This window comes from Anser brachyrhynchus, assembly GCF_964034855.1.
Source record: "Anser brachyrhynchus genome assembly, chromosome: 2".
NCBI lineage: Eukaryota > Metazoa > Chordata > Aves > Anseriformes > Anatidae > Anser > Anser brachyrhynchus.
This window is the reverse complement of record NC_137695.1, coordinates 138,714,310-138,733,412: the sequence shown is the minus strand read 5'-3', so window position 1 is coordinate 138,733,412 and position 19,103 is coordinate 138,714,310. Positions and strand designations below refer to the sequence as shown.

Here is a 19,103-nt window from a genome sequence, read left to right as displayed (position 1 = left end):
CCTCTGCATTACATTTTCTTTAAAGAGACAAAGTTAAGATGATGATGCAATAAAGCAAAACATGAATCTGGAAGATGCATGGCATTGCTTTCTGTGTAGGACACATTTTGACTCATGACTTAGCGAGTATCCTACTGGTTATAAAACAAGTACCCCTGTAGTGGGACCTCCACGTGAGGGAATCAGTTTCCAGAAGGACAATAGCATCTTATTTTCTGCTCCCCTAGATTTATGGCTGAACTACCACCAGTAGTTTGGCTGCGGTGTAACAAGTATCTGACACCTGGAACACAATCCTAAGGGCTAATGACCACCAAGCTGATGCAATGTGTATTTCAAGAGGCAACTTAATATAAACTTTGGGCTACAAAGTACCACATTGTGCTGTAAGTGCCCATTCTTGTGTAATTTAAGTCTTCCTCAAGTTCAGCTTCCTATTGTATACCCACATTTCTGGATGTTAAAAGAAACTATCAATTATTTTTCCTTGCAAAATAATTGCAACAGTTTCAAATGAAACATAAAGAAATAAATGCAGTTTCTTATATTAATGAAATAAATACATAGGTTGTGTTTTTCAAGGAAGTGTTACAAAAAGATTGATAACTAGTGCAAAAAAGTAGGGGTATGAACACTATTATGAAACTGGGAACAAAGATCATTTATGACCTCTGTTTGTTTATTGATAAAAGATTTCCTAATAATCCAGAGAATTATATTTGTAAAATGTGATTTCCCTAGATATGGTGATGCAAGGCCATTTATATTCTTTTAATTTCTTGCACCTCTATTTAACTTAAGTACCATATACATGCTTGGAAACCTAGCTTTCAATAGCAGCAAAGTATGTACATAATTAGTAATGGGGCCTTCAATCATTCTCCCTCTCATGTTCCACTGTTTTCCCGTATTCCAGCACAGTTATGTGCCCTTTAAGCTATTTTTATCAAGTGTGACAACTTTGAACTTGTTCCAAGACCATATTGCCTTAGATGTGACCTTCTGGTGTGGAAGTTAAATGTTCTCTGAAAATCTTGCATATAACATGTACTTCTCTATATTTACTCTTAATGTAATATCTTCAAAGAATACCAAAAAGTCAGTGAAACATGAACTTTTTCTATAACAGCCTTAGAGCCTGATCCTTTATACATGACTTCAGTAGGATTTACACATGTGTAAGGGCTGTGGACCATGTGTGCAAATATGGACACATGTTGTATCATATTAAGGTTCAATAATAGGGCTGGCCAGGAAACAAGGATTCTGTTTCGTGAAAAATTCTGAGGTTTTGGCATTTGGTTACATTCTGATGCAGAATGAGATGAAGACTTTTCAGGATGTTTTGAAAGCAAGACAGTCCAAGAAAGAGACAGACAGACCGACTGACCACGGGGGCTAAGTAGTTACCTGTTGCAGCGAATCCCTGTTTCAGACAGCTTCAGATCTGACAGCAATGATTTAAATCTGGACAAGATGAATTTCCTCACTACCACATCATTTGGTGTCCACAAGCAAATGAAGCAAGCGTCCTTGTTTTGAATGAAATTCCGCTCTCATTTTGGGGTGGGCAGCTCTTGTCCGTCTCTAAATGATAGATCCCACATCACTGTGAATCAGTGGTTCTCTGTGCTTTGACCTGTGGAGCATCACTTAGCCATGAGATGTGTTGCATGCCAGGGGATGCAGGGGTGTATTTTGTCACAAGGCAGGTGACAGGCCACAGTGCTGTGCTCTGCTACCCAACAGCGCTCTTTAAACCCGTGTGGTATTCCCTGTGCAGCCACAATGTACTCAGCATGCACTCACAAAGCAGGGTTTGGGGGCAACGATGTAAGGAAAAGGGCTGGGTGTGATGGTTTTATACCTCAGTTTTTTATAACGTGCCACAAAAATTCCCGTCACTCGAGTTGTTTGTGTGTTTTATCTGCAAAATATTTGTCCAGGATATACACCTCTTAAGTGTCAGCTTTTCTCCAGGTTTACAAGGAATTGGGTATCCAAGGGAGCAAATTTTCTGTTTGATGAATGACGTCTAGTTAGAAAAGAAATACTGAATGAGTATGAACTCCATCAGGTCTGTTTTATTTCCTCACAAAATGAAAGTTAACGTTATTTGATTTACTCCTTCAGAAGAGTGTTGATAAAAAGATTTTGAGAAATTTGTATGCATTTGAGAGAGATATATGTACCACTGCAATAGCAAAATCAGGATAATTTTAAGTGTACCTGCAGCATTTTGTGCCCCAAAAATAACACCAAAACATTGTGCTGAGTTTTCCTGCAGTGATGTAGATAATTACATTAAAGCAATTCTTGCAAAAATTACATTTCCGTTTGGATTATGTTAATTAAAAAATGACTTTTTCAGGTTAGGCATAAGCTCTAGCAAACATTTGATGATAATTTAACTGAATATATATTTGAATAAAGAAGAAAAATAAAAAGAAAGAAGGAAAGAAGGAAAGAGAAAGAAAGAAAGAAGAAAGAAAGAAAGAAAGAAAGAAAGAAAGAAAGAAAGAAAGAAAGAGAAAGAAAGAAAGAGAAAGAAAGAAAGAAAAAGAAAGAAAGAAAGAAAGAAAGAAAGAAAGAAAGAAAGAAAGAAAGAAAGAAAGAAAGAAAGAAAGAAAGAAAGAAAGAAAGAAAGAAAGAAAAAGAAATATCTACAACCTTGAGTGAAATTCTTACAGACAAATGGAGTATAGCTTTGCCTGTGGGTTGAAAAAGACTTGGAAATATTAGCGGATGCCTGTTTTGTTCAGCTGCTTTACTGTCTGCAAGCACTCAACTGTGATAATGATAGGAAACAGTTAAAACAAGTATAGAAAACTTTCTAGAAGGGGAAATAGCAATTGACTGATACTGCTTATTTTAAATTTGAACAGTTAGAAAATTAATGAGCAGAAACAAAATCCAAATTTCCTGAGTTTGTTTCCAAGACAATTGTCTAAATTTAGTCTCTATGTTTTAAAAAGTTCACAAACTAAAATAAAAATAATTTTAAAAAGTGTTTGCTTTCTTCATCATTTGTTGCTAGCATGACCCAAGACAAGTTTCTGGAACATTTTGCCTAAGGGCCAGAGTAATAATTTCAGTCTGAATGTAAAGTACTATCCAGCAATCTGTCCTAGATCTTGACATAAGAATTGGCCAAGTAGACTTTTTTTCTGTTCTCTTTTATTAAAACAGTATTTCAAAGGGTAGTTTTCCAAAAAAGGCAGGGAATTGGATCTGCCCTTTTCAAAGATCAGATGATGGTAAGTTTTAGCATTTATGTGGTAGCACCAAAGAGGCATGACCTAGTCAAGCAGAGGCAGCTTAACAGATGATATGAAGTGTAAATGCTGAAGATCTGCTTCAGTGTGCCTGGTAAGTATTATAAGTATGGATTATTCCCACTTTGTAGATGTGGAAGCAAATCAGGAAGATCATGACTAGATTTAGACCAGAACTCGGTGTTAGAGACAGGGTTAGCATTTGAAAGCCGATTGCTCTCAGTTTTGCTCATGAACTCCAGCTGCTGGCTGTGCTGTGAGGTACCTGGCACTCCTGTGGCTGGCAGTCACACCACAGGTGGCCCAGCCCTGATGTCCATGGCTCCGAAGGCATCGCTTTTCGGCTCTGAGATCTGACCCGCAGCGTCACCAGCTGCGAGCCCTTGCTCACGTGGCTATGCCGCAGCAGGCCGCGGCCAGAGCTAAGAATGAGTCTTTTCACAGAAATTCTTAGTTTCACTAGGGATGCACTGTTAGCATGGCATTCCCCCCCCGACTGTGCATCCAGATATAGCGAACCATCAAGGCTACCTTCAGTTAATGCCTGTCTGCCCATGTCTCAGATCTCCACAGAACCAGGAGACCAGCAGCCAGGCTGTCCTGCGCCCCAGAGCTCAGCTGGGAATGGCCGTGTGAGGGACTACAAGCAGCGTCATTGTGGGGAGGAAAACAGTGGCACTGATGCACAGTAAAATACCAGAAAAACCATTTTATCAAACAAAGCCTTGAGTGGACTCCATGGACTGTGAAAGCTTTTGTCTGAAAGACGGAGGTGTCAGTCTTTATGTTCCATTGACCGACCAAAGGTGGTGTGAGCAGCCGTGATCTCATAAATGTATGGAATATAATAAGCAGAGTGTTTTAAAACTCTTTTAAAAACCTGGAGGAACCGAATTTGACTTTATTTTGATCTTGGTGCGTAGAGGCAAATGCCAGCCAGAAGAGGGAGCACATGTCAACTGGAAGACTATTCCCAGAGCTCCCCTGACCCAACTCATCATTCTGCTGACGAATACAGCCATGTTGGCAAAATAAATAAAGGAGATAAATCATGGCTTGCCTTCTGCATAAAGGGCAAAGCTGATAAGAATCAGATACTTGCCTACCCTGCTGAACTGCCTTAGCAGAAGGATTTCCACGTTTAAGAGTAGCTGGATTTGAGACAGAAATGTGTGTCATTGTGCTTTCCTGTACATCTCTCAGCTCATGAGAGCAGCGGTAGGCTCCTTGCTGGGCTCTCCTACTTTCAGCTCACAGGGATCACGTATGTGTAGCATGAGTCACTCCTTTCTCCAAAGAGGCCGCGACCATAAATTACTTTTCCCAACTCTCTCTCAACTCTCTTCCCTTTTTCGCCCTCTTTCTGTGACCCTTTTCTCACGACAGCTTTCGCTTAGCCTTATTTCTCCTGCTGCTCTCTTCCCCAGCTCTTTGCCCAGCCTCACCTCGTTAGGCTCCTGCACCCAACGAAGACAGGAGGCTGCAGGGGTCTGGCTGCTGGTGACAGCTGTGCCGCGGTGGGGTGGCTCACCCCGTGCCCAGGGCAGCCCCGCTGCCTCCAGCTGCTGCTGGCCGCCGCTGCCCCTGGGGCAGCTCCGCTCAGCGCTGGCAGAGGTGCCGCTTCCCCGCCACGTGGGACTTTCTGACATCTTTTCCCACTGGACAACAGCTCCGAATAGTTATCTTGGCATCGAGACCGAGCAGCTACGGCCGTAGGGTGCCTCGGAGGAGTTACATGTGTGTAATTGGGAAGCACTGATTCATCCAAGAGGGACTTATCACTCTTTCTTCAGTTTAGCACTCAACTGTGGTTGTGTGTGTGTTTATTTTCCTCCCTTTTTAACTTTTTCACCCTGCCCATATTTCATGTATTTCTCTTTTATTTTCCTTCCCCTTCACTACTTATGCTCTCTGTCCCCACCAGCCCCCACTTTTTGCTCTTGTTTGCCACATTCTTTACTCTCCACTGTTTCCTATTGTTCCTCTTGTTTTCTTTAGCTGCCCCCCTTCCACATTTTCTTTCTTTCACTTTCTTGCTCTTTACTCTTGTTCCCATCTCTTTGCCCCTAATCCCATCTCCAAAGTGACAGCTCACATCTTCATTCTGCCAGAAAATAGTCCCGCTTTTAAAATTAACATCTATTTTTCTTTCTCCTACTCTTCATGCCACTTAGTACGCCTTTCCCCGTTTGAAAGGAATAGTCGCTGAGCAGGGTTGCAAACTTGTTTTTAATGTTCAGAATTAAACAAGGGTTTCAGGAATATTAATTTGATAAATTATTTTCTCATTAATGTTTAATATGTTTACTTCTCAAATAGTCATTGTATTATGTTACAGCATATTTCACTTCTAACAGCAATCAATGAACGTATAAATAACAAACTTAAAATAATAAAAATTCACTTGTTACCAAACTGAAGATATTTTGAAAGGATAGAGCTTGGCATACACAAAACTCAGATATATTTGCAAATCTCGTTTTCATTTCAATTTTTCTGATCATATATGTCAATCATGTTTCTGCACATATAAATCAAGAAGCTAGGTATAAGTATTCTTTTTTTTTTTTTTAATTTGTCCTATAATGTGATTTTTTTCCAGATATTTTTCAAGCTCAACCAAAACCAGAAAACTTTCTTCCTTGTTATATTATTAAGACCAACAGAAGAGATATAACTGACAGTTTTATTTACATACTATAGTGGAGCAAGAGACCATTAGGCTTTACATAGTGTAGAGTAACTAATATTATTCTTTTCCATCTTTTTTTCTTTATGAGCCATTGAGCCCTTGATCTTTTTAAACAACACTAGGTCAAGTCACCTATCTAAGGAATAGTTTGCTAGAGAAAACAAAAAAGCAATGCAGTCTGATAGTCTTCAGATGCACTTTGTACCTTGTTATTTTAGTGTCAGCTATTGACAGATGTAGCTGGGGAATTTTCTGGTCCTCTTAGCAGCAACAGTTCAATCTTATATGGCACTTTTCACATCAGAGCACGTTACAAATAGCATTATCATCCCTTCTTTGCTAGCACAGGAGATTGGGTAGTGTAGGGATAACTGACAGGTTGTGGGTAAAGGAAAACTGGCTGGAAGAAATAAAATTCCGGTAAAAGACAAACACGAAATTACATCTTGCAATGACACTTTTCCCCAAAATATGATAAAAGAAGAACATTTCAAACCCTGCTGAAATTCACTATTCCTTGATCTGGCTTTAGACAGAGTTGCAAAAATAGTGAAATTAGAGTAACTTTTACTTGTACCATTTTGGATTAGTCCAGGTTTTAGTCCATTTTTTTTCATTTTTTTTTCCTCTTTGCTTTTTTTTTTTTTTTCCTAAAGTGCAAGTTCAGTCTCCGAGGAAACATTCCGTCTCTACCACACAAGTGGTAAATAAAATCTACAAATAAATTCTACTATTTCCCCAAATGCATAGGATACAAAAAAATGTATTCATTAGTGTGAGATATAAAAATGTACACTCACACTTCTGAAATCTCGGGCTGTTCATTTCACACTTGTGCCAAAGGCAAACAAACATAATTCTAACTGGCAGCTGGACGACATTCCAGGCAGCCACCACATTAATTCACTCACCTCCATCAGGCTCCGCTTGCAACCTGCACAGCTTGCTGCCAGGAAGCCTGGCAATAAATTCGAAGTCTAAATACCAAACAAGGTAGAAAATACCATGCAATGCGTTATTCTAAAGGACAAAATGGGCTTGCTCGATAGGAATACCAAAGAAGGGGCTTTTCTACCGGCTTTTGGCTTTTGTATTATTGCACCTGTGGAAGTTGGGAGCTGCTCACATAAAGCATAGATTTCCGTTGGTGGCCGAAGTCTTCATTTTTAACTCAAAATTGGAGACATTTTGTCAGTGCAGTCTATAGCTGGTTTGATTAAAATTAAGAGTGTGTATTGATGGTTTGCCAACCTCTGATAACACCTGATGTGGTTATAAGGGCTTGCAACAACTGTGTATTTTGCTGCTTCTGGAGACAAGTGTTGCATACACCACATAGCAGCTCTGCAACATCTGTCGTTGCAGGGCTGCTTATTTTCTCTTCAACAAAATGTATGTGAGAATGGAAGGCAAGTACCAAATAATAGCACCATTTATGGTTATATATTATATTTATTTACTTGTATGTATGCATATGTACACAAAACCATTCCATTCTTCTGTCAAACTGTAAGTCATCAAGATGAAAAACAAGAATTAAAAAGCAATCCTGTTCTTGGAGAAAACAGCATGCACCTCTCTTGCTTAACAGCAACTGCACAAAAAAATGGCCACTGTCTCAAAAGAGATACATTCTCATCAAGGCACAGCTAAGTTCCACAACAGAGGCATCACAAATCCAAAGTTTTGCAATATTGGCTATTTTGCTACTTTGTCAAGTTCACCTTTGGGGGGGGCAGTTGTGTATTCTGAAACAAAATGAACGCAATATGTTAATTTTTATTTCCCTGCAATGATTTTCAGGAGTCTGGTCTGGAAGAACACCCAGCAATTGAAAAGCCTTCCAAGTTCTCAGGTTCTTGTGAGCACGAAGATGTGGGCTGGAAAACTCAAGGGAACAACTGTCAGAAAAGGTTATGACAGTTTTGGCTTAAGGTTGCACTCAGCACACAGAAAAGTCAGCCATTCTTTACATTCGGGCCCCGGCCAAAAGTAAGTGGAACAAATGGGATAGTAAAGGAAGAAAATCATTCTCAGAGCTGCAGCAGGCACTTTAAGTTTTACTTTGCGTTTCGGGCAAAGTTGCTGACAATAATTTCATGCAAGCTGCTTCCGCCCATGTTAGTTTTACTGGCTTTGGTTTCGTTCACCGCCTTTAGGGATGGCAAAAAAACCTCGCTCTGTTTGATTAGCCTTCTATCTCAACTTTATCTTTTTAGAGTTTTGCAAAGCTGATAAAAATACAGAAGTTCACACAGAACAATTTATTTGGATTTCAGCCAAGCCTTTGATAAATTTGTGTGTCATGAGCTTCTGTATCAGCAAAAGTAGCTCATTTTTGAACAGGAGGATAAGAAGTCCTTTAAAACATATTTTACACCTTGGAGAAGTGCTGTAGTAAGTTAAACCTTACACACTGTGATCTATAAATTTCTCAGACTTTCTTTGAATTAACACCTACTCCACGTTACGCCAATGACTTATTTTCGGAGCTTGTGGTGTATGTGTGGGGGTGTCCAGCACACGATATCCACTTTTCTTATTTTCCTGAAGTCGTACCAGGACCTCCACCTGTAGGCTGTTTATTATATCGAGTGGCTGTAGTTTCTGTAGAATTAGAGCTAAAATGAGCTTGCTAACATAAATTGAATTCAATCCCTGTTTATTCCTCTTTCCAAATTCTAATTGCACTACATTTCCTGTCATTGGACCCTTGCCTTGGATGGATTTTTGTACTGCAGGGTATAAACTGTGCAAATGTCTCTTTTTTTTTCTCTTTTTTTTTTTTTTTTGACAGCATAGATGAAAACTTTCCCTTCGTTAACTTTGAGTTACTACACTCTCCACGAGGACTGAAGCTTTCCAGTCCCATGCTTTTCTTCGTTATGATTTTCTGCATCTCTGAATAGTTTAAATTGTTTTGTGGACTTCCTAAAATACCAACATCGGCTAAGGAGACTACAGGGTCAACAGGTCCTGCTATAATGACTAACTAGACAAGGACTAAGTGCTGCATCCCTTTCACATTTAAAACTCCTGTTGACCTCAAGAAACCGTAGGGAGATAGTCTGGTTTTAACTGTCTTCACCTCAGAAAGGGTATTCACTGCGTAAAGAGGACCGGAGACAAGATTACTGCACTTGAGGAACAACTCGGAGAAGTATATCTTCATTTGCATTTGCAAGTCTTTCCCCGTTTGAGTTTTTTTTTTTTTTCCTGCCATATGCCGAGCATTAAATGGCAACTTTTTGGCAATTTTAAACTGAATTTCTTTTTACACAAAATTACATTATTCTGCTGTATTTTTGTTCTATTTTCTTAGTGAAGATTTAAAATCTGAACTACGGAATAAGAGCTGCTTTTGGGCAGGGGGAGCGGGGGTGCAGTGTTCAGTTTTGAAAAGTCTCAAGATTTTATCTTGAGTTTCAATATTTGCTTCTTCCTTTATAACTGCCATTGTTGGACATGAATGAACCCGTGACCGTTTTAAGTTTTTTCCTTCTTTTTTTTTTTAAACTGGGTTTCTACCTCTTACATTCGTAACATCTGAAAATATAAACGCTAAATTGATAAAGGGCTAAAACTTTAAATATTCCTTTCTTTTTTTTTCTTTTCTTTTTTTTTTTTTTCTCTCCTGGAAGTTAAGATTTTTAAGCCAGTCTCATTATTTTTGAAGCCCATAGAACACCAGTTTTAGGGTTAGCGAAACTAGGAAAGGAAAGGAAAGGAAAGGAAAGGAAAGGAAAGGAAAGGAAAGGAAAGGAAAGGAAAGGAAAGGAAAGGAAAGGAAAGGAAAGGAAAGGAAAGGAAAGGAAAGGAAAGGAAAGGAAAGGAAAGGAAAGGAAAGGAAAGGAAAGGAAAGGAAAGGAAAGGAAAGGAAAGGAAAGGAAAGGAAAGGAAAGGAAAGGAAAGGAAAGGAAAGGAAAGGAAAGGAAAGGAAAGGAAAGGAAAGGAAAGGAAAGGAAAGGAAAGGAAAAAGGAAAGGAAAAAGGAAAGGAAAGAGGAAAGGGCCATAATTAAGGTACTCAATTATCATTTTCAATGATGTCCATACTGTGTTTGCTAAGATTACAGGTCAAAAATCTGTTGGTTTGTTTGTTTGTTTGTTTGTTTTCCAGCTGCCAACCTGTATCTTCCACCTGAGATTTGAAAGTAAAAAATACTCACTCTGCCTCGTAGGCAACAAAGATTCTGCAATAGGAAATCAGCTGACAATTTTGTTGATGATGTGCAAAACAGAATAGGAGCCAGCTCACCTTCCCAGGGCTCCCTGGCTCCGCAGTGCTAACAACAGTAAAATCAGGCTTCGGGTCAGGAAAGCCAGCAGCTCTAATTGCAGGATCCACGGGAACGGCCCCGTTGAGTGCAGGTGGGTGCGTTAATGTACAGCTTTGCTGACCGTAGCCTGCCTTAAGCCCCCAGCGCTCAGCTCTGGGCTGTGCCCGGCAGCTGGCTCTGCCTGGCCGCTGGTGCTGGGCTCCCACCGCTCTGCCCCAGCACCACCAGGCTGCCGCCCTTCCCTGCTGGTGGAGAGGACAGAGGGGAGCTGCCCGGCTTGTGGGGACAAGGTGTTGTGAGTGGGAATGCCAGCACAGCCGAGATGTTCCCTGGAATTAGGGACTGGAGCGAACAGTGCCTGGCTCTCCCGTGTGGCTGAGCGGCAGCCACAATCTCCCTCATGAGCAAGGGTGGGTGTTTTTCTTTCTTCCTGTCCCTAACAAAGAATTGACGGTCACTTGAAGAAAGAGGTCTTCCTCTTCCTAAATGAACTCTGCACAAAACTTCACCGTGATCTCCAGGGGTTTTAAAGTGTTTGTGGCTCTTCCTCCTGCCCACAGGAGAGGGAGAGCGAGGCACGAACCGGGGCTACGAGTCGCAGTTTGCTCACAGCCTGGGAAGAGCAACCACATGCATGAGCAGTTGCAACCCCTTACAAGGTTAAAATCTTGCCTGTGGCAAGGATTAGTTTAGTGAAAATGCATAAATAACATGGGTTTGTCTGCAATGATACATTCGGGTGTCTGACTCAGTATTATTACCCAGAATAATTAACTCAGCAATGGGGAAAACACACATATGCACAAATGAGGCGCTGATATTCATGAGATAAATTTAATTTATCATGAACTGTCTCACCTGCCTTCTGTTCTGTGTGCCATCAAGGCCTCTGAGACTAACTTGTAGAAGCCTGAAATTCATTAAGAATCAAATAACTAAAAATACAAATTGCCAGATAAAGTTTTCCTTTCTACTTCAGAGGTGGAACAAGCATGGGTCTTGGATAAAGTGATATTTAGCATTGCATCTGGGATAGATTCAATGGGGAGAACAGTGCAGGAGAGGGAGGGTTTCAGAGAGAGCAGAATGACAAATTACAGCATTATTAAATAAGGAGAAGCTATTCTGGGGTTCATTTTAGATTATTCTTAAATTGTAAAACATTCTCTTCTGGGTTGTCTAATTGGACTCATGTAAAATCAGTAGCCTGATTTTAGAAGACAGATTTGAAAATATTCTCAGAATAAAACCATAGTTACCATTTAGATGTTAAATAGAAGGGTCCCGAGAAAGAATAAGGATAGGTAGGAGAAGGGTTTTACCGTGCTCGGTTTGGGGTGGGTGTATTACTTACAAGCACATCTCTCTGTTGCCTCAGCTCATAGACTGCATCCCTTGCGCAAGGGGCTTCTCCAGAACTTTATTTTTACCCCCAGCATTTTGGAGCTGACTTTATTGGCAAACACTGTAAAAAGTCACAGATGTCTGTCATTGAAAGAAATGAACTTTATGCAGTTTGTTTCTTCCCACAGGAGTAGACAGCCATATCATTCCTTCTGGACATTTGCCAAATCCTTTTGGATAATTGGATAGAGATGCCGTGGACTTGTGAACAGTTGTATTTCTGCTGTGAACCCACAGTAGCTCTGTTTTATTTTTTTTCCACTGTGAACCTTGCTTGAGGAATGCTTGCTCTGTGGGCTTTATCTGCTCCTTCCTGGTAGGATTACTGAATGCTGTGCTGGCTTGCGATGTAGTGAAGCCATGTGAAGTGACATTAGCGGCCACGGGAGGATCTCTGGAGACATTAGCACACACACTGCCCTCGGATATCTGCTGAGCAAAGTAGGCTGAAGAAGAAGGAGGCATCCTCATTGCACCGGGCAAGAAGAAATAGTGGTGTGGCAGAGCACTTCTCATCATATAGGCTGAGAAAGAGAAACCCTGCTCTGCTTTCAACAAGGGAAAGGAAGGGCTTGGCTTTGCTTCTGCAAATACATATGGAAGGGAATAAAAAGACTAGCCCTAGCAGATATGCATCTGCTGCTGCAGAGCCATGTGCTACATGCCTTGAGTCAGGCAACAGGTCCTTCAACATCAAATGGCAACGTTGGGAATTTTGCTCTAGTAAAGCTAAGAAGTTTGGCCCATTAAAAATAACTAGATTATCCTTCAATTTTCAATCAGCTTTTCCAAGCCATATTCTTTTTCTTGTTTACATTCGTGTAAATCCATAGAGGAAGTAAGATGAAGTCATTAGTCCCTAGGTTACCCCATCGTAAAGGTTTGTTTTTCTAAATTCCATGACTCAGCTTTTAGGGACTTGGTTTGTTATCATTTCAGCAAACATTCTGAATCCCAGGAAAGTTCATCCCCTGGCAGTCTTTTTTTTCTGAAGGAGTTTGACACTAAGAAGGAATCAAAAACCACTTAGAAGGTTTTACTCGGGACTACAAATATTATGGAGGCACAAGTATTGCCAAGTGGTTAGCTGGAGGCCATATTCTGCAAATCCTAAAATCACAGGAGTATTGCTGTTTGCTTGAAAAAAAAAAAAAACTCACAATTTTAAGGACCGCTTATGTGAGTACGGAGCTGCAGGATGTGGCCTTTTCTGGCAAGGCCAAAACCATGGCTTTGCTGCATGTAGTTAACCTACATTTTGTTTAAAGGTATCCCATCAGTAAAGTGGAAACAGATTTTTCTTAACTAAGTGCTTACAGTGAAATTTAAAAATGCTGCCCTTGTCAGAGGTTAAACTGTTCCCTGCCTTGCTCTTATAAGCATTTTAAACTATCTACATTAAATACTGTAAATAGGAAATAGAAGGAATGAGGGTACAATCTAAGCAAAGTAAATGTAAAACAAAAGGGCGGTTTTGCTGTCCTTCCTAAAATGCATAAAAAGTCTGGCCATCTGCTTGTGTTTAACCAATAAAAAGTATGGTTTCACACCAAAAGAACAATTTATTCTGTGAATTAAGTCATTTTGAAGGCCTTATTAGGAATGGTCAGCCCTTGCACACGCAAGCAGAGTCAAGGGGTATATGCTTACCAATGCTAAATATTAAGTGCTTACTAATAAATAAATAAATGGATAGATATTAAGTGCTTACTAATATAGATAGTGTTGCAAAACTGGGGTCAAAAGTGTATGGAACAAGTGGATGCTGTTCTGACTCAACCCTGATCCAAGCAAAGCCCAAAGATCTGCACCACTGCCATAAAATAAATGACCCCCCTGGAAGTGGGGTCTGAAAAACCATGCCCAGTTTCTAATTTCCACAGCATCCCCTTCTATCGTGTTGCAGGGTTAAACATCTCACTGCTTAGGCCCATCTCTCCTGCTTACTTTCTCTGAGGTCTTGCCTTGTTTTCTGAGTGAAGAGAGTTGGGACTTTTTCCAGCATGGGTGTAGCTAGAAATGCTTACACACACCTCACTGAACCCATTGTGCTCCTGTCCACCCCCTCTCAATGTCAATATGCTCTGCATAACACGATCAGTAATGCGGTGGTGTAATTAGCTACAGAGGTCTAACTGTGTGCTAATAAAAGGCCTAAGGAAAACAAAAATCTGTCTTCCAGCAGGAGTGCCTGTCTAAACATTTATTTCCAACCTCACAGGCTTTACGTAAAGATATAGTGCATCTCTTCCCTAATAATACCTATAAATAAATAAACACTGACTTCAGTGAATCATCACTCCTTAAAAAACTATGCAGTGACTTACTTTTTGGCTTTTCTTCTACTTATTTTATTGTTTCTACTTTCCTTTGCCTTGCCCTGCAGTTTTCTCTACTTTTTTCCCACCACTTTTTGTCATATTTCCTTTTACCTACTAATTTTCCCCCTTTAAATTCTAATTTTGCACCACCTTCAGTTTGAACATCACTTTCTTTTCTCTACCTAGTAAGATCTTCCTCTTCCATATTCTTCATTTTCCATATTCTTCATTTTCCTTATTCTTTCATTTTCCGTATTCTTCATTATTCCTTCATTTCACTTTGGGCAGCTGGCTGCCCTCGCTGTGTCACTCACCTCCAAACCCTTCTCCCCACAGCTCCCCCACCCCCTTTTCTATCTGGCTCTCTGCACCCTCTGTGGTTATAGCCCACCTGTACTTGGAAATCCCAACTGAATTGCATGGAAATCTCTCAGGGAAGCTTATCCTACGTTTCTCGTGTTTCCCTGAAGCAGCTGTGCAGTGTATCAACTACACAAGGAAGGGCAGAGAATTTCCCTTAATGTGGCAAAATCCCTTAATGTGAAACTTTTAAGAGACAGGAAACTTAAGGTAAGTAAACAGGGCAGTATGAATACATACCAGTAGCAGGGATGCACACGTAAAGCTACAAAAAGCCCCTTTTTGAGTTGGCTTGTCAAGACAATGAAAAAAAAAAAAGTCCAAATTTTTAAAAAGACAAAATTATGAGAGAGGTAAGAAGCAGCCAAAACTGGCTGTAAGCACATTTGTCTCCACAGCACATTTTACACCAAAAGAGAAATAACCCCTGGACAAAAAGTCCTCACCCAAAAAAACTCCAACTTACCAAAAGCGATTTAAAAAACTGACTCTATGTTCTTTGTGTTTCTTCAGTGTCTTCACACTTTTTCTTCACCTTTACATTTCTTATCTTTTTCTCTTTTGAGAGGTTTCCTCTTACAGTGTGCAGGAGTTGCTTTCGTCTGCTGTTATCCTCTGCCTTTTTTGTGCGGTCTCACCCTTTCTCTCTGGATCACTCCTATTGCTCTTTCTCTTTCCTGTGTTCGCCAGTCTGACTCTTTGTGGGCTTTCTTTGTGTTCATCTTTTAACCCAGATGTTTCATCATACTTTCATCACCATAGAGGTCTTCTATGCTAGCTTCTTCCCACGCTACAAATTATGTATTTATACTCTGCTGGCATATTCACAGAAACAGCCTCCTTCTCTTTCACTTGCACGCACTCTCCTATGATCATGCATTACACCAGCACTTCAAAACTAAAATGAATATGTGGATATATGAAGATTTCCCCAATATGTGTTCATACATGCAAGCTCCACAAATCTATTCAAACCCTGCTCACAGGCTTGGTGCCAGAACCAGTTTATGTGGGAGTTGTAATGCAACCTCCCACAGCAACACATGTTCAACCTTTCTTCAGCACATGTACCCCACTTTCTTCTAGATGGTTTTTCCACATATGCGTGGAACCTCCTTCTCATGTGTTTTCTTCTTCCCTGTTTGTTCCATCCTCAGAGCCTTTCAAATAAAAAAGGTTCAGGTTTTGAGTGATTAGGTGTCAGCTAAGCTGAAAGTAGTTGGGGGAGCATTGTGAGGGAGAGAGTTTGTTCCTCCAGTTTGGAAAAGCTCTCCTGGTTTTCTCTTTATTGGTTTTAGTATATGTATATATACTAAATTTATATACCTGAAAAGGGCAAGGGGCATCTTCATTTTGAAAAGTAGGATACTGGTAGCAGCTCATTAAGCAACTAGCCTAGTCCAGTATCCTTACTTGATCTTAGGAAAAATCTGCTTTGACTTTTCAGAGGACAGTATTTATAGAATGCTCCTGTCGCTCTTGTTTTTATGCTTTTGTACTTGCCCTCAGGCATGTCAGAGAAGGAACTAAAAACTCAAAATATTGTAAGTAAAAAAGAATGTTCTCAGGATAAGAGCAGTTTCATGACAGAAGTGAGGTTCCCTAAAGCACTGCAAGGAAGGACAAACATAACTATTGACTCTTATTTGACTAATGACTGTGTAAACGATACAGGGCTACCAACCCTTCTGGGGGCTAAGTGACACAAAAAGGCTCACACACTCTTCAACGGGTCTAATTTTATCAGGACTTGGGTGAAAATATTTTACATTTCTCCAGGTAATGTCCCCTCCTCTTGCCCACCGAGAGAAAGACAACAAGGAGATGGGACTTCCAGCCTTTTGCAGTCTACCTAAGGTACTGAAGGTCAGCAGAGCGCTCTTGGCAGTGGAGATACCGGATGACATTGCAGCTACCTCCTTCCACCTACATTGCATGGGAGGGAAAGGCAAGCACCCACAGAGGGCACAGTTCAGTCTGACTGTCCCCTCAGCATGTGGCACGTACCAGCTACTCAGTGAGGATCTGGAGGAAGTGTTTCAGTGTGTACTTTGCCTAGAGCCCTTCAGAGTTGTGACTCTTGGCCTCTGCAATGTGCCCCTTGCCAACACCCTCTCAGCTCCTGTGAGACTTTCCCTTGTTGATTGCTGATGTGCTTAAAACCAGGATCTGAGTGAAGTTTATCCGAGCTGCCTGTTGTTGCCCTGTGCTTTCCCCTTTCAGTGCCTCCACCACACAACAAAACTGTGTGATCCAGGGCTGCCTTCAGCCCCCAAGCTGCTCTCAGGCTCTCCACACAACCCAATACCAACCTAGCTTGCACCTCAGCTTTGCTAGGAAATTTTTACGAGAAAAAAAATTTAGTTCTCCAGACCGCAGTGAAATGTTCTGGTGGCTGTGTTTCCTTGGATCAAAACTGTCGATCTGGTAAACACACAAGGAAGATCTCTTCTGGACAGGGTGCCCAAGTTTCTTTTTGATGGAAACCCAAGTATAGTGGAGCTGAGGAGGAAAGTGATATGTCATGAGAGTCATATTTAACATGGGTTTCCTATGCGGATATGTTGCTTGGCTCATTTCAGGAACCCCAACATGTTTCCAGGTCCACCAGCTGAGTGGTAACCTTAGCTCACCATGCCGGCCTGTCAGCAAGCCATAGTGGAAGATTTGCACCTTACTTGTGCACCAGGAACCTCACAGTGTTTCTTGTCTTACAGATAGAGGACTAGAAAGTAGGAGACTTAGACACTGACTCTGAGACCCGGTGCTTGTCTTACAGCCAGCTACAGCTGGTCATTGGTAGCAACTGGATTAGACCATCAATTAAAGGTTTGTATCACTTCAGACAGAAATATCAGCCACCTTCTAAACATCTAGTTATTATTTGCATAAAATGTTATCACATCCTTTTATAGTCACCTAATTTCTCCTACGGCAAACACCTTCCAGGCTGTTTCACCTGTACGCCAGTTATGCCACAGGACAGACCCTTGTCCAATGGTTTTTCTTGAGAGCTGGGCATTGCCTTTGTTCAAACCCTGCGTAGTAGCTGCTTCCTCCCCTATTATGTGTGTGAAAAGCAGGTGCACACAATGCCCCTGAAGCCTGAACTCACAGAAGGCCCCATAAAAGCATTGTTTAGTCTCCGGCATTAAATAACGTCCAGGAGACTAGGACATGTCTACCTTGCAGATGAAGAAACTTCTGCCTGAGCCGGCGTGGGTTGATAAGCAGGAGCAATGTGCCTGAACGAACGGGTTCTGCCTTACGCCATCCAGCTGCCAGACCTTGTCTAGCTCATTTGCACGGCGGTGATCTGTATGTAGCATGCCAGCTTGCTGACGTGGCTCTCTGCTAGCTTGGGCATCGCTGCTGTGCTCCACATGGAGACAATGCTGAGCAGCATCTGTCTGCCAGGGCGCGGCGGTGGGCATGAGGAGGAGATGCAGCAGAGGGAAGGAAGGCTGGCTGCTGCCATATTTTTATGGCCTTCTCATTTTACATTCTCATCATCTTATTTACATATGTTTTTATTACTTATGTTTGTGTTTTTTTTCCACAATGTTTTCTCTCTTTTCTCTTACTAGACTATGATAAATGTCAATTGACATTTTTCTTCGGGACTCAAATGCGTGGGAAAACCTTGGTGCAGCTACTGGAGAAAGAAACCATAGGAAGAAAACAACTTTGACATGATCCTGTCATTATGCCTATCAGGGAACATATCTCACAACTTTAAATGTAATGACCCTATCCAATAGGCAAGGATATAATATGCCACTAAAACAGGATTGAGACATTGCACCGATGACAGAAACATCCTTTTCTGTCAAGGTCACCCTTACCAACTGGATAAAAACACGCACTGGGAAGAGTGTCTTGTGACATGGTGTAAGTTTAAGGACAGAAAGTCATAAACAACTTTCAACACAAACCTCTGACACTGCAAAATTAGACTGATTCTGTATACGTGGAATTTTAGCCAGAGCTGTGCTGTAGCATGAAAATACAAAAAATGGTCAAGAAGCACTCTGACAGAGAGAAAATCCAGCTATATGCTATTTCTAATTGGAGTTTAAAAAAAAAAAAAAAGTAAGCCTCTGACCAATGTATGTATGAAGTGACAATAATCCCTTTTTTTTTATTCTTATATGGCTGGTTTCAAGGCAGAGATTTGGAAAATACCTGAAAACAAACTTTTCAAGACAAAGATTTGCAACTGCTTATGTCCAGCTTTCTGATAGAGTAGACACGCATCAGAGAAAATCTTTGCTTGCCTCTCAAGAATACTGGAGCTACGTGGATGAGTTGGGCAGAGGGGGTAGTGTATGTAAGGGCAGCTGGATGAACAAAAATAGAAACTTTTGAGAGTAAGGCAGAGGCATTTTGGAATAGAAGTCTGTATCTGGAGAGGCAGACACAGAGCATACTGGCCAAACTACATCAAGGATATCCAGGAACCTGGTGAGCAGATGTGAGGCATGTGGGGAAATGTGGTCCAAGCAGCACAAGAGACTGAAAGACTGCAGCATCCCTAGTGGGCCTCGGAGCACCACAGGAATGGATCTTGGGAGCAAATGCACCAGAAGTTACGATTTTGAGCTGGAAGTTGCTTACACACTACACATTCACACATCTTTTGCAAATGCAAAGTTAAAGTGCTGTCACAGCTGACTGTAAATTTTGCTCACATGACTTTGCTTTTGTGCTGCGTGTTGTGAGTTGAGACTCTCTCAAGTGCGAGGCATTAACCTAATCTAGGGGTGTGTTAAC

At 41.1% G+C, this 19,103-nt stretch overlaps 1 long non-coding RNA gene across 1 annotated transcript in view; it reads right to left on the bottom strand.

Annotated features, from left to right (window-relative positions):
* Positions 1–4,235: 4,235 nt before the first annotated feature.
* The window catches only part of LOC308189079, a 42,164-nt gene continuing 27,296 nt past the window's right edge, over positions 4,236–19,103 (bottom strand). Inside the window, exons 6-7 of the long non-coding RNA XR_013945999.1 lie at positions 11,600–16,832; positions 4,236–7,715 (exon numbers count right to left, since the gene is read on the bottom strand). This is a non-coding gene — a long non-coding RNA (uncharacterized lncRNA). The remainder of the gene's footprint in view (positions 7,716–11,599; positions 16,833–19,103) is intronic.